This window comes from Mus caroli, unplaced genomic scaffold (genome assembly GCF_978045245.1).
Source record: "Mus caroli unplaced genomic scaffold, Mus_caroli_1 scaffold_17, whole genome shotgun sequence".
NCBI lineage: Eukaryota > Metazoa > Chordata > Mammalia > Rodentia > Muridae > Mus > Mus caroli.
The window spans coordinates 56,356,055-56,369,142 of NW_028227272.1; positions in this window are offsets into that span (position 1 = coordinate 56,356,055).

Sequence of the window (13,088 nt, forward strand, 5' to 3'; positions counted from 1 at the left end):
ATATGTAATATATATATATATATATATATATATATATATATATATTATATATATATATATACAGGAATTCCATAAATCACAGAAACAAAAGCCATAATAATTATGCAAATGACTTTTAAGTTTAAAAATAAAATTTAGAAACAAACAAACAAACAAAAAAACTCCCTGTCTCAGCATTATGAGACAAAGATTTTCCAAAGATGCCACTGAGGTAATTTTGAATTGACCTTCTGCTTCTGGGTATGAGACCTGCCCTTACGAGCCATTTGTTTCCTTCCTGAGGCTCTCTTGAAGACAATTTCCCAATTCTTTCTTCAAGGCCACAGTTACCGTGATATTTACATCACTTAAAGACCCAAGAAAGAAAGAATTATAGACCAATTTCCCTTATGAATAAAGACCCAAAAATTCTCAATAAGCTACTTATAATCTGAATTCAAGAACACACCACAAAGATTATCCACCATGACTAAGTAGGCTTCATTCCAGGGATGGTTTATTATACAAAAATCAATAAATGTAACCTACCACATAAACAGACTGAAAGAAAAAAAGAAATACATGATAATCTCATTATATACAGAAAAGGCACAACACCTCTTTACGATAAAAATCCTGGAAAAATTAGGGATACAAGGGACGTAACTCAACATAATAAAGGCAATTTAAAGCAAACACATAGCCAACATCAACTTAGGGTTGGGGAGCAAGGCAGGAGGGAGGATATAGGGAATTTTTGGGATAGCATTTGAAATGTAAATGAAGAAAATATCTAATAAAAATATTTTTAAAAATGAAACTTAAAACAGTTCCACTAAACTCAGAAACAAAAAAGAGTTGTTCGCTTTCTCCAAATCCATTCAATACAGCATTTGAAATTTTAAATAGAATACGACACATTGATCGGCAGCAGACATCTTGGTTCTGGGACCCAGCTGAGAGTATTCTGCACAGGTAAGAGTACGGAATACAGAAGCTAAAAGCAGACGGGAGCCACAGAGCTTCTAAGGCAACCCCCTTTTCAGGCCCCAGACATCTGGCCACTTACCCGGCCAGAGGAAAGGGGTCTGCCCAGCGCAGAGTGCTTTGTCTGAGCATCTGCAGCAGACATCTTGGTTTGGGGACCCCACCGAGTGTATTCTGCACAGCTCCAGAGATTACCAGATGGCAAAAGGCAAACATAAGAATCCTACTAACAGAAATCAAGACCACTAACCATCATCAGAATGCAGCACTCACACCCCACCTAGTCCTGGGCACCCTAACACAACCGAAAAGCTAGACCCAGATTTAAAAGCATATCTCATGATGATGGTAGAGGACATCAAGAAGGACTTTAATAACTCACTTAAAGAAATACAGGAGAACACTGCTAAAGAGTTACAAGTCCTTAAAGAAAAACAGGAAAACGCAACCAAACAGGTAGAAGTCCTTAAAGAAAAACAGGAAAACACATTCAAACAAGTGATGGAAATGAACAAAACTATACTAGACCTAAAAAGGGAACTAGACACAATAAAGAAAACCCAAAGTGAGGCAACGCTGGAGATAGAAACCCTAGGAATGAAATCTGGAACCATAGATGCAGGCATCAGCAACAGAATACAAAATATGGAAGAGAGAATCTCAGGTGCAGAAGATTCCATAGAGAACATCGGCACAACAATCAAAGAAAATACAAAACGCAAAAGGATCCTAACTCAAAACATCTAGGAAATACAGGACACAATGAGAAGACCAAACCTACAGATAATAGGAGTTGATGAGAATGAAGATTTACAACTTAAAAGGCCAGCAAACATCTTCAACAAAATTATAGAAGTTTTCTTCTATAATTTTCTATAGTTATATATAGCTCTATACAGAACTCCAAATAGACTGGATCAGAAAAGAAATTCCTCCCAACACATAATAAGAACAACAAATGCACTAAATAAAGATAGAATATTAAATGCAGTGAGGGAGAAAGGTCAAGTAACATATAAAGGCAGGCCTATCAGAATTACACCAGACTTTTCATCAGAGACTATGAAAGCCAGAAGAACCTGGAGAGATATTCTGTGAGTCTCTACAGATGTTATACAGACACTAAGAGAACACAAATGCCAGCCCAGGCTACTATACCCGGCCAAACTCTCAATTACCATAGATGGAGAAACCAAAGTATTCCACAACAAAACCAAATTCACACATTATCTTTCCAGGAATCCAGCACTTCAAAGGATAATAACAGAAAAAAGCCAATACAAGGACGGAAATAACATCCTAGAAAAAGCAAGAAGGTAATTCCTCAACAAACCAAAAAGAAGACAGCCACAAGAACAGAATGCCAACTCTAACAACAAAAATAAAATGAAGCAACAATTACTTTTCCTTAATATTTCTTAATATCAATGGACTCAATTCCCCAATAAAAAGACATAGAGTAACAGACTGGCTACACAAACAGGACCCAACATTCTGCTGATTACAGGAAACCTATCTCAGGGAAAAAGACAGACACTATCTCAGAGTGAAAGGCTGGAAAACAATTTTCCAAGCAAATGGTCTGAAGAAACAAGATGGAGTAGCCATTCTAATATGGAATAAAATCGACTTCCAACCCAAAGTTATCAAAAAAGACAAGGAGGGACACTTTATACTCATCAAAGGTAAAATCCTCCAAGAGGAACTCTAAATTCTGAATATCTATGCTCCAAATGCAAGGGCAGCCACATTCATTAGAGACACTTTAGTAAAGCTCAAAGCACACATTGCACCTCACACAATAATTGTGGGAGACTTCAACACACCACTTTCATCAATGGACAGATCATGGAAACAGAAACTAAACAGGGATACAGTGAAACAAACAGAAGTTATGAAACAAATGGACTTAACAGATATCTACAGAACATTTTATCCTAAAACAAAAGGATATGACTTCTTCTCAGCACCTCACGGGACCTTCTCCAAAATTGACCATATAATTGGTCACAAAACATACCTCAACAGATACAAAAATATTGAAAGTGTCCCATGCATCCAAACAGACCACCATGGACTAAGGCTGATCTTCAATAACAACATAAATAATAGAAAGCCAACATTCACATGGAAACTGAACAACACTCTTCTCAATGATACCTTGGTCAAGAAAGGAATAAAGAAAGAAATTAAAGACTTTCTAGAGTTTAATGAAAATGAAGCCATAACATACCCAAACCTATAGGACACAATAAAAGCATTTCTAAGAGGGAAACTCATAGCTCTGAGTGTCTCCAAAAAGAAACTGGAGAAAGCACACACTAGCAGCTTGACAACACATCTAAAAGCTCTAGAAAAAAAAAAAAAAGGAAGAAAATATACCCAAGAAGAGTAGACGGCAGAAAATAATCAAACTCAGGGGTGAAATCAACCAAGTGGAAACAAGAATTATTCAAAGAATTAACCAAACCAGGAGTTGGTTCTTTGAGAAAATCAACAAGATAGATAAACTCTTAGCAAAACTCACTAGAGAGCACAGGGACAACATCCTAATTACCAAAATCAGAAATGAAAAGGGAGACATAACAACAGATCCTGAAGAAATCCAAAACGCCATCAGATCCTTCTACAAAAGGCTATACTCAACAAAACTGGAAAACCTGGACGAAATGGACTAATTTCTAGACAGATACCAGGTACCAAAGTTAAATCAGGATCAAGTTAACTATCTAAACAGTCCCATATCCCCTAAAGAAATAGAAGCAGTCATTAATAGTCTCCCAGCCAAAAAAAAAAGCCCAGGACCAGATGGGTTTAGTGCAGGGTTCTACCAGACCTTCAAAGAAGATCTAATTCCAGTTCTGCACAAACTATTCCACAAAATAGAAATAGAAGGAACTCTACCCAACTCATTCTATGAAGCCACAAATACTCTGATACCTAAACCACAGAACGATCCAACAAAGATAGAGAACTTCAGACCATTTTCTCTTATAAATATAGATGCAAAAATACTCAATAAAATTCTCACTAATCTAATCCAAGAACATATTAAAGCAATCATCCATCCTGACCAAGTAGGTTTTATTCCAGGGATGCAGGGATGGTTTAATATATGGAAATCCATCAACGTGATCCATTATATAAACAAACTCAAAGACAAAAACCGCATGATGATCTTGTTAGATGCAGAAAAAGCATTCAACAAGATCCAACACCAATTCATGATAAAAGTCTTGGAAAGACCAGGAATTCAAGGCCCATACCTAAACATGATAAAAGCAATCTACAGCAAACCAGTAGCCAACATCAAAGTAAATGGTGAGGATCTTGAAGCAATCCAACTAAAATCAAGGACAAGACAAGGATGTCCACTCTCTCCATACCTATTCAACATTGTACTTCAAGTCCTAGCCAGAGCAATTCTACAACAAAAGGAGATCAAGGGGATACAAGTTGGAAAAGATGAAGTCAAAATATCACTTTTTGCAAATGATATGATAGTATGTTGCGGCCCGCCTGCAGTCCGCAACACGAACGGTTCAACTGAGAATGGCAGTTCGAGCAGAAAAGAGAGGAAGCCAAACGGGGCAGAAGAAAGAATGGGGACAAGACAATTCCATGTTCAAGGCCCACCTTTACTAATTCCAACATTCAGTTATAAAGGAAGGGGGAGGGAACCCAATTTCCCGCCAAGTAACTCAGGGTCCAGTAGCAGGACGAACACGACGAACACGTGTGTGCCTCCAAGCAGCAAAGCCGACAGGGTCCAGCAGTGGGCGGGGCAGAACGAATGAGCAGGAAACTCCACCCTTGAGCAAGCAGGTTCAAGCAGGTGGGGGAAGGGAAACCACATCTCCTCCCATTGGTTAACAAAAAAAGAAAAAAGAAAGAAAAGGCTGGCCTGAGGCAGAAAAATTATCTATGCTAAATAGGTCTGCCTGAGTTCTTAGGGCTAAAGAAAAAACCTGTTTCCGTGGGATTCTCTATCTTTTCTAATGGTAAACTGTATCTGGCTAAGACTGTCCTTATTATCCTAGTAAACCACTAACAGAATAGTGCTGAGCTGTAGGCTCTGACTTTATAATGCTAATTAGTGCTGAATAGGTAACTACCTGGTTGCATTTTAAGTAGGGCATTGGAACCCTGGCTAAGTTTGACTGAACAAATTTAGAATAACACTGAGTTGATATTCCTCCGCAATTTGGATGACAGGCGGGGAAACAGGGAGAAGGGGCAAGACCGGCTCCTTAGTACAAGGACAATTGGCTTTTTTATTTGGGTGAGAAGCAGTGAAGGGCTTGCCCTTTCGACAGTACGGTCTCCAACCTCTCTCCCCCCTATTGATTAAGTTTAAATAGGCAACTCTTAACTGAGGTGATCAAATGATTTTCTCATCCATAGATGAGTGGGCCTTTAACCTTGGCTTGGGTGGACATTGACCCGATTCCTCCCGTGGGTGTTGTCAGGACCCACATCTGTGGCTCTTGGTATCTTTTGGGGAGGGGAGGCAGAGCCTTAGGTATTTTTGGTTTTTAGCTGGAATCAGATACCAACCTCCTTCAAACCAGGTGTGTCGCACAGGGAACTCAGAAACGGTCAAACTGGACCTTCCCCAGCAGTAATCTCCTGCGCCAAGCGGTAGCCATACTGTATTCATATGATCACGAACCAGTACGCTCAGGCCTGAGCCCTGCGCAGTCTCTACAGGAGACTTGTCAACCTCAGATTTAGCAAGGCCTAGACAAGAATTATGTCAGTATTAACACCATGGATTGTGGCTAAAATAGGAGCTGGAAGTCTTTCCTCCTCATCCCTGTTATTCCCTAGCCTGAGGAACTAAGGACACCTTGCAGTAACAGCAAGGGTGAAAAGCCAGAGGCCAGCTAAGGGACTAAGCCCGTCTATCAAAATAAGAACTAATCTCTGTAAATATTAGAAATTTCTACTTCCCTAGCTCTCTTGGTAAATCTAAATTCTATCTCAGACTGAAAGCCACGTGCTGAAATGTCCTTGGAAGGGAGATAGCAGTAGCCACCTGTGTGCTCTTGGGGGAGGGGAAGGCATGCCTGCAGGTCTGGCGGGAGAATGTAGATTGACCTACTTGAAAAAAAGAAAGAGATCTAGACAATGAGAGAGTAGCAATGCAAATTTTCTTTTTGCAGAAATCCAGGTACTTTATTCAGATGCAAATTGTAAAGCTAAAGCTAGTCTCCCGCCTCCTGTAGGGGATTTGGCTCAGAGGAAAACAGCGTTTCTGGTAGCTTCCATTCCCAGCTGAATTCTAAGCACAAGAGGAATTTTAGTCTTTAGAATGATACTTACGAGAAGAGACAGGATCTGTGCTTACCTGACGAATTAATCTCTCTGGCAGCCACCGTGCTCCATCTTCCTCTCGTGAAAAATCACAAACCGAGCCTCTTCCCCAGATTAGAACCGGATCCGGACCCTTCCATTCATTAGTCAGGGGGTCCTTCCATTTTACCAATGCATAAGAATTAGAAGTAACTGGATGCCAATGGCGGTCTGCTGCAGACTGACCTTTAATGTCAGTTTGCAAAAAGTTTAGGACAAATAAGGTGAAGGCAAGATGAGCCTTTGGTGACCTTGGGGGATATAGCTGCCCCTCTTTTGTTTTAAAAAGCCAATTCTTTAAGGTGCTATGAGCACGTTCAACTATTCCTTGTCCCATGGGGTTGTAAGGAATTCCAGTTTTATGTTTGATACCGAATTCTTTACAGAATGCAATAAAGTTTTTACTAGAATAAGATGGCCCGTTGTCTGTCTTAATAAGTTTAGGCAACCCCATGGCATTAAAGGCTTGTAGGCAATGATCAATTACGTTTTTTGAAGCCTCCCCTGTATGCAGAGAAGCAAAGAGAAATCCTGAACAGGTATCAATGCAAACATGTATATATTTTAGTTTTCCAAATTCTGCATAATGGGTTATATCCATTTGCCAAATATGATTAGGCATAAGGCCTCTAGGATTGACTCCTAGATGTGGCACTGGAGATAATATAATACATTTAGGACATTGTTTTACAATCATTCTTGCTTGCTCCTTAGTGATCTTATGTCGAAGCCTTAGGGTATGGCTAGAGAGATGAAACCTTTCATGATCACGTTGGGCCAGAGCAACAGGATCCGAAACTAAAGCTTCTCCTATTAGAGCTCTGTCAATGCGATCATCACCCTCGGCCAGAGGCCCAGGAAGACCAGAGTGAGACCGTATATGGCCAATATAAAACGGATTTTTCCGGGCAAGAATGATGTTTTGCAATTCTGAAAATAAGGATCCTGATGGCGTATTGAAGTTAAACGTACCACAGGTTTCCAATAAGGGTACTGACTGAGCAACCTATAAACTGTCAGTAAAGATATTAAAAGCCTCATGTACAGACTGAAAGACCTTTAGTACTGCTGTTAATTCGGCTAGCTGAGCTGAGAGACCAGGAATCTCTACGATAACCTGTTGATTATTAATAAGATATCCAGCTCGCCCTTTAGAGGAGCCATCAGTAAAAATCAATAGAGCATTATTTAAAGGCTGTAAAGAAGTCATCTTAGGAAATATCATATCATGTACATTTAAAAATTTTATCAACCTATCTTGAGGGTAGTGGCTGTCTATAGTTCCGTTAAACCCTATTTATGCAAGCAACCAATCTGTACTATGCTGTTTCAGCCAAGTGTCCTGACTTACGCTGTAAGGCTGAACAATGATATCTGGCTCTTTTCCGAAATAAGTCAATGCCTGCCTTCTTCCAGTGATAATCATCTAAGCCACTGCTTCGTGATATGGCAAGATATTACGTTTGGGAGAAATCCTCAAATGTATCCACATTATAGGAAATTTTTGCCATAGCAGTCCCGTAGGCATATGAGTCATATTAAAAATTAACAGGTGCAGTGGCAAGGAGTAATCTATATGGGTAACGAATTGCTCTTCAATAGATTTTTCCACTAGCTGTAAGGCCAGCAATCCTTCTGAGGTTAGGGATCTAGGGGAAGTGGGATCAGAACTCCCTTTAAGAATATCAAATAAAGGTTTCAACTCCCCTGTAGTAAGCTTTAAATAGGGGCGAAGCCAGTTAATATCACCTAACGATTTTTGAAAATCATTTAAGGTCCTTAAGTTATCTCTACGAATAACGATCTTCTGGGGAAAAACAGCTTGATCAGTGAGTCTAAAACCCAAATAATTATAAGGATCCTGAGTTTGTACCTTTTCAGAAGCAATTTGCAATCCCTTATCAGCTAGGGCTTTTTGTAAACCTTTATAACACAAAAGCAATTCTTGGGGGTCCTTTCCCGCCATCAAGACATCATCTGTGAAATGAACGATGTAAATATTTGGCCATTGTTGTCTAACAGGCTGAATTGCTTTCGCCACAAACCTTTGACATAATGTGGGACTATTAGCCATCCCCTGCGGGAGAACGGTCCATTGATATCTTTTCATGGGTTCCTTGAAATTTACAGAAGGAACACTAAAAGCAAATTTCTCACAATCCTTTGGATGCAAAGGGATGGTAAAGAAACAATCTTTCAAATCTATAACAATCTTATAATATCCCTTAGGAATGGCTACTGGGGAGGGGAGCCCCGGTTGTAAGGTTCCCATAAGTACCATGGTTTTATTAACCTTTCTTAAATCATGTAATAGTCTCCATTTTCCAGATTTCTTCCTGATAATGAAAATGGGTGTATTCCAGGGAGAATGAGACTCCACCAAATGTCCTGCTTCTAACTGCTCCTGCACTAGCAAAGAAGCGGCCTCTATTTTCTCTTTAGGTAAAGACCACTGATCCACCCACACCGGAATATCATTACGCCATTGAATTTTTTTGGCGTGGGATGCAGGCAAGATAGTGGTCGCTATTGAAAATACTTTAAACCTCTCATGTTAGAGTGGGGTTTAAGATCCTCAAAGGTCTTAATTCCCTGTCCTTTCTTTACTAGTTCATGACCAGGCAGGGGTCCCTGCCTGAATGTCTGCTCAGTCACCATCTCCTTAGAACTGCACAGAATAACACCCATCTGTGACAACAGATCTCTTCCCCACAGGGTCACAGGCAAATTTGACATAACATACGGCTGAATCTTTCCTGATTTCCCTTCCTCATCTCTCCAGGTTAGCAATTTGGAACTACGTTTTGGGTTACTGGCGTACCCAATTCCTTGAAGGTGAGTCAAGGAAACAGTCAAGGGCCAGTTTTAGGGCCAGTCGTGCCCTCTTATAATCGTTACATCGGCCCGGTATCTATTAATCCTTCAAAGCCTTTTCCATCAAGAGTCAATTTAAGGTTAGGTCTCTGATTAGTGATAGATTTCACCCAATTTACACCAGAGGAGTCAAAGTTATTTTGTCCTTCCTCATTTTCAAGAAATCTATACAGTGACTGGTGTAAAGGGATCAAAGTAAGTTGAGCAATTTTCTGATTAGCAGGTATAGTTATAACACCACGAGGGCAAGCAGCTATGATTTTAAGTTCTCCCTCATAATCATTATTTATAACACCTGGATAAATCTGCAGGCCTTCTACAATAGAACTGCTTCATCCTAAGAGAAAGCCACAGGTTTCTACGGGCAGTGGTCCAAAGACTCCGGTAGGCAGAGTTTAGACTCCCACTTCTGGGGTTAATACTGTGTGGACAGTGAAACAGAGGTCCAGTCTTGCATTTCCTGGGTTTGACCTGACAAGCTCAAGAACTGATCTTGTTGGTTGGGCAGCAGATTTATAGCCCCATAAGCTGTCTTCTTTGAGTAACTCGGGGCCTGGGGCTGACCCCTTTCCTCATTTCCCGGCACCGGGCGGCTCAAAACCCTTGGTTTATGCTTACAATCTTTTGCCCAGTGGCGGCCCTTCCCACACTGGGTACATATTCCTGGGGTACGGCCTGTTTGTCTACCCTTGGCGCCCTTGTACTTAGGACAATTACTTCTAAAATGATCCAAACTTCAACAATTAAAGCATGCATTATTCCCTCGTTTCCTCGAGAACATTGCTTGCACGTGGGTTCCCTGTGAGAACTCGCAGGAAGGCCTGATGTCTGCGCAAAGACGGACATATCCCACCAAATCTGTCTGTCCCTTATGCGGTTGAATTGCAGCTCGGCAAATTGCGTTAGCATTCTCATAAGCCAGTTGCATAAAGAAGGGACTACCCGTGTCTGGACTTCCAAGGATTCTACTAGCTGAAATCAATAGCCTGTCCACAAAGTCCTGATATGTTTCATCAGAACCCTGCCGAATGCTAGCTAAACTTCCACTAATATCTCCTTTAACTGGCAACCTTCCCCAAGCACAGCGTGCGGCTGTTGCAATTTGCATGTACACTGCAACGGGAAAATCAATCTGATTTGTCTGTCCCTCATATGGACCCTCTCCTAAAAGCATTTTGCTATCCCAGTCTGAGTTACCAGACTGAGCATTAGAAGCAGCAGTTTTCTTACTGGCGTTTCGCCATTCAGAATCCCAAAGCAAAAAATCTCCTCCTGACAGGGTAGCCTTGGAAAGAGTCTTCCAATCTGAGGGGGTTAAGTGTGACTCCACAACTGTGTCCAGTAATGCTTGAGTGAATGGGGCTGAAGGACCATATTGCACAACAGCCGCCTTTAACTCTTTTATCAACTTGAAATCCAAGGTCTGGTAATGTCTGGCCCTAGTATCTTGCTGATCAACTACCTCGACCACAGGAAAGGCTAGCGTATTAGACGAATTCTGTCCTTTCCCACGAGCCTGACTCACAACTCTTTCTAGCGGCACCTGGTGAACTACAGAAGAGTTACTCTTCTCCGATTCTGAGATCTTTTTTAGTTCCCGAAGCTCATTAGTCAGCCTCTGAAGCTTAATCTCAAACTCTAACTCGCTTAGCCGTGTGTCCCTACGAGTAGCACCTCCCAAAGTGGTGACTATAGGTGAAGCGGGAGATTCACAAGAGGACCAATTCTCATCAAGGTAATGGGCAATTCCTCTGAGTGATTTTTGTTAAAATTCAGTCCATCATCAGAGTTTCCACATTTATCAATTTTTGAGTTAAGAAGATCTTTTTCTGAGGAGGCCTTCTCTGATAGGCACTCCTCCTGAGATACCACAAGCTCTGCCTGAGGGCAATTTAGCCCTGGAGAAGTTGCATCTTTTATAGCATCATTTACGAGCACCCAGAGGCCTAGGGTAAAATTATCTGTCTGAGCGATTTTCAAGGCCTCACCAACTTTCTCCCAGGTTCCACAATCTATCATTTCTTCTTCCTTGAACCATGGACAACAGCTATCTATCTTATCTAAAAATTTTTTTACTAATTGTACTTCAAGCCTTACTCCTCTGGCCTGAAACAACTCCTGAAAACTAAAAACAACCGCCTGATCCATGACTTTAAACCCTTCCTTCTTCCACCTAAGCAGCTTTCTAAAAAGCTGCAGCACACCACCTGTTTCCGTATCTAGTTCCGATTAACACGCTGCTGACCCAAGCAGAACCAGTGTTGTGTTAGCACTGATTCAAACTTAATTCGTATCCTACCGCATCCTCAGCAACACTTTACAAAACTGAAATTTTAACCTAGCTCTAGCATGTGTACCTGTCTGTTGCTCCAATGCCCTATACGAAGATCCTTTCCTTTCTTGTGGAGCTCCACACAGCAGCCGTTTCTCTTAGCATCCCTTTGCCATTCTTCAGGTCCCAGTTCTGGTGCCAAACTGTTGTGGCCCGCCCACAGTCCACAACACGAACGGTTCAACTGAGAATGGCAGTTCGAGCTGAAAAGAGAGGAAGATAGACGGGGCAGAAGAAAGAATGGGGCCAAGATGATTCCATGTTCAAGGCCCCCCTTTACTAATTCCAACATTCAGTTATAAAGAAAGGGGGAGGGAAACCCAATTTCCCGCCAAGTAACTCAGGGTCCAGTAGCAGGACGAACACGTGTGTGCCTCCAAGCAGCAAAGCCAACAGGGTCCAGCAGTGGCTGCAGCAGAACGAATGAGCAGGAAATGCCACCCTTGAGCAAGCAGGTTCAAGCAGGTGGGGGAAGGGAAACCACAATAGTATATATAAGTGACCTTAGAAATTCAACCAGAGAACTCCTAAACCTGATAAACAGCTTCAGTGAAGTAGCTGGATATAAAATTAACTCAAACAAGTCAATGGCCTTTCTCTACACAAAGAATAAACAGGCTGAGAAAGAAATTAGGGAAACAACACCCTTCTCAGTAGTCACAAATAATATAAAATATCTAGTCGTGACTCTAACTAAGGAAGTGAAAGACCTGTATGATAAAAACTTCAAGTCTCTGAAGAAAGAAATGAAAGAAGATCTCAGAAGATGGAAAGATCTCCCATGCTCATGGATTGGCAGGATCAACATTGCAAAAATGGCTATCTTGCCAAAATCAATCTACAGATTCAATGCAATACCCATCAAAATTCCAACTCAATTATTCAACGAATTAGAAAGAGCAATCTGCAAATTCATCTGTAATAACAAAAAACCTAGGAGAGCAAAAACTCTTCTCAAGGATAAAAGAAACTCTGGTGGAATCACCATACCTGACATAAAGCTTTACTACAGAGTAATTGTGAAACAAACTGCATGGTACTGGTATAGTGACAGACAAGTAGACCAATGGAATAGAATTGAAGACCCAGAAATGAACCCACACACCTATGGTCACTTGATCTTTGACAAGGGAGCTAAAACTATCCAGTGGAAGACAGTAATTTCAACAAAGGGTGCTGGCACAACTGGTTGTTATCATGTAGAAGAATGCGAATTGATCCATTCCTATCTCCTTGTACTAAGGTCATATCTAAGTGGATCAAGGAACTTCACATAAAACCAGAGACACTGAAACTTATGGAGAAAAAAGTGGGGAAAATCCTTGAAGATATGGGTACGGGGGAAAATTCCTGAATAGAACAGCAATGGCTTCTGCTGTAAGATCGAGAATTGACAAATGGGACCTCATAAAACTGCAAAGCTTCTGCAAGGCAAAAGACACTGTCAATAAGACAAAAAAACACCAACAGATTGAGAAAGGATCTTTAACTATCCTAAATCAGATATGGGACTAATATCCAATATATATAAAGAACTCAAGATGATTGATTCCAGAAAATC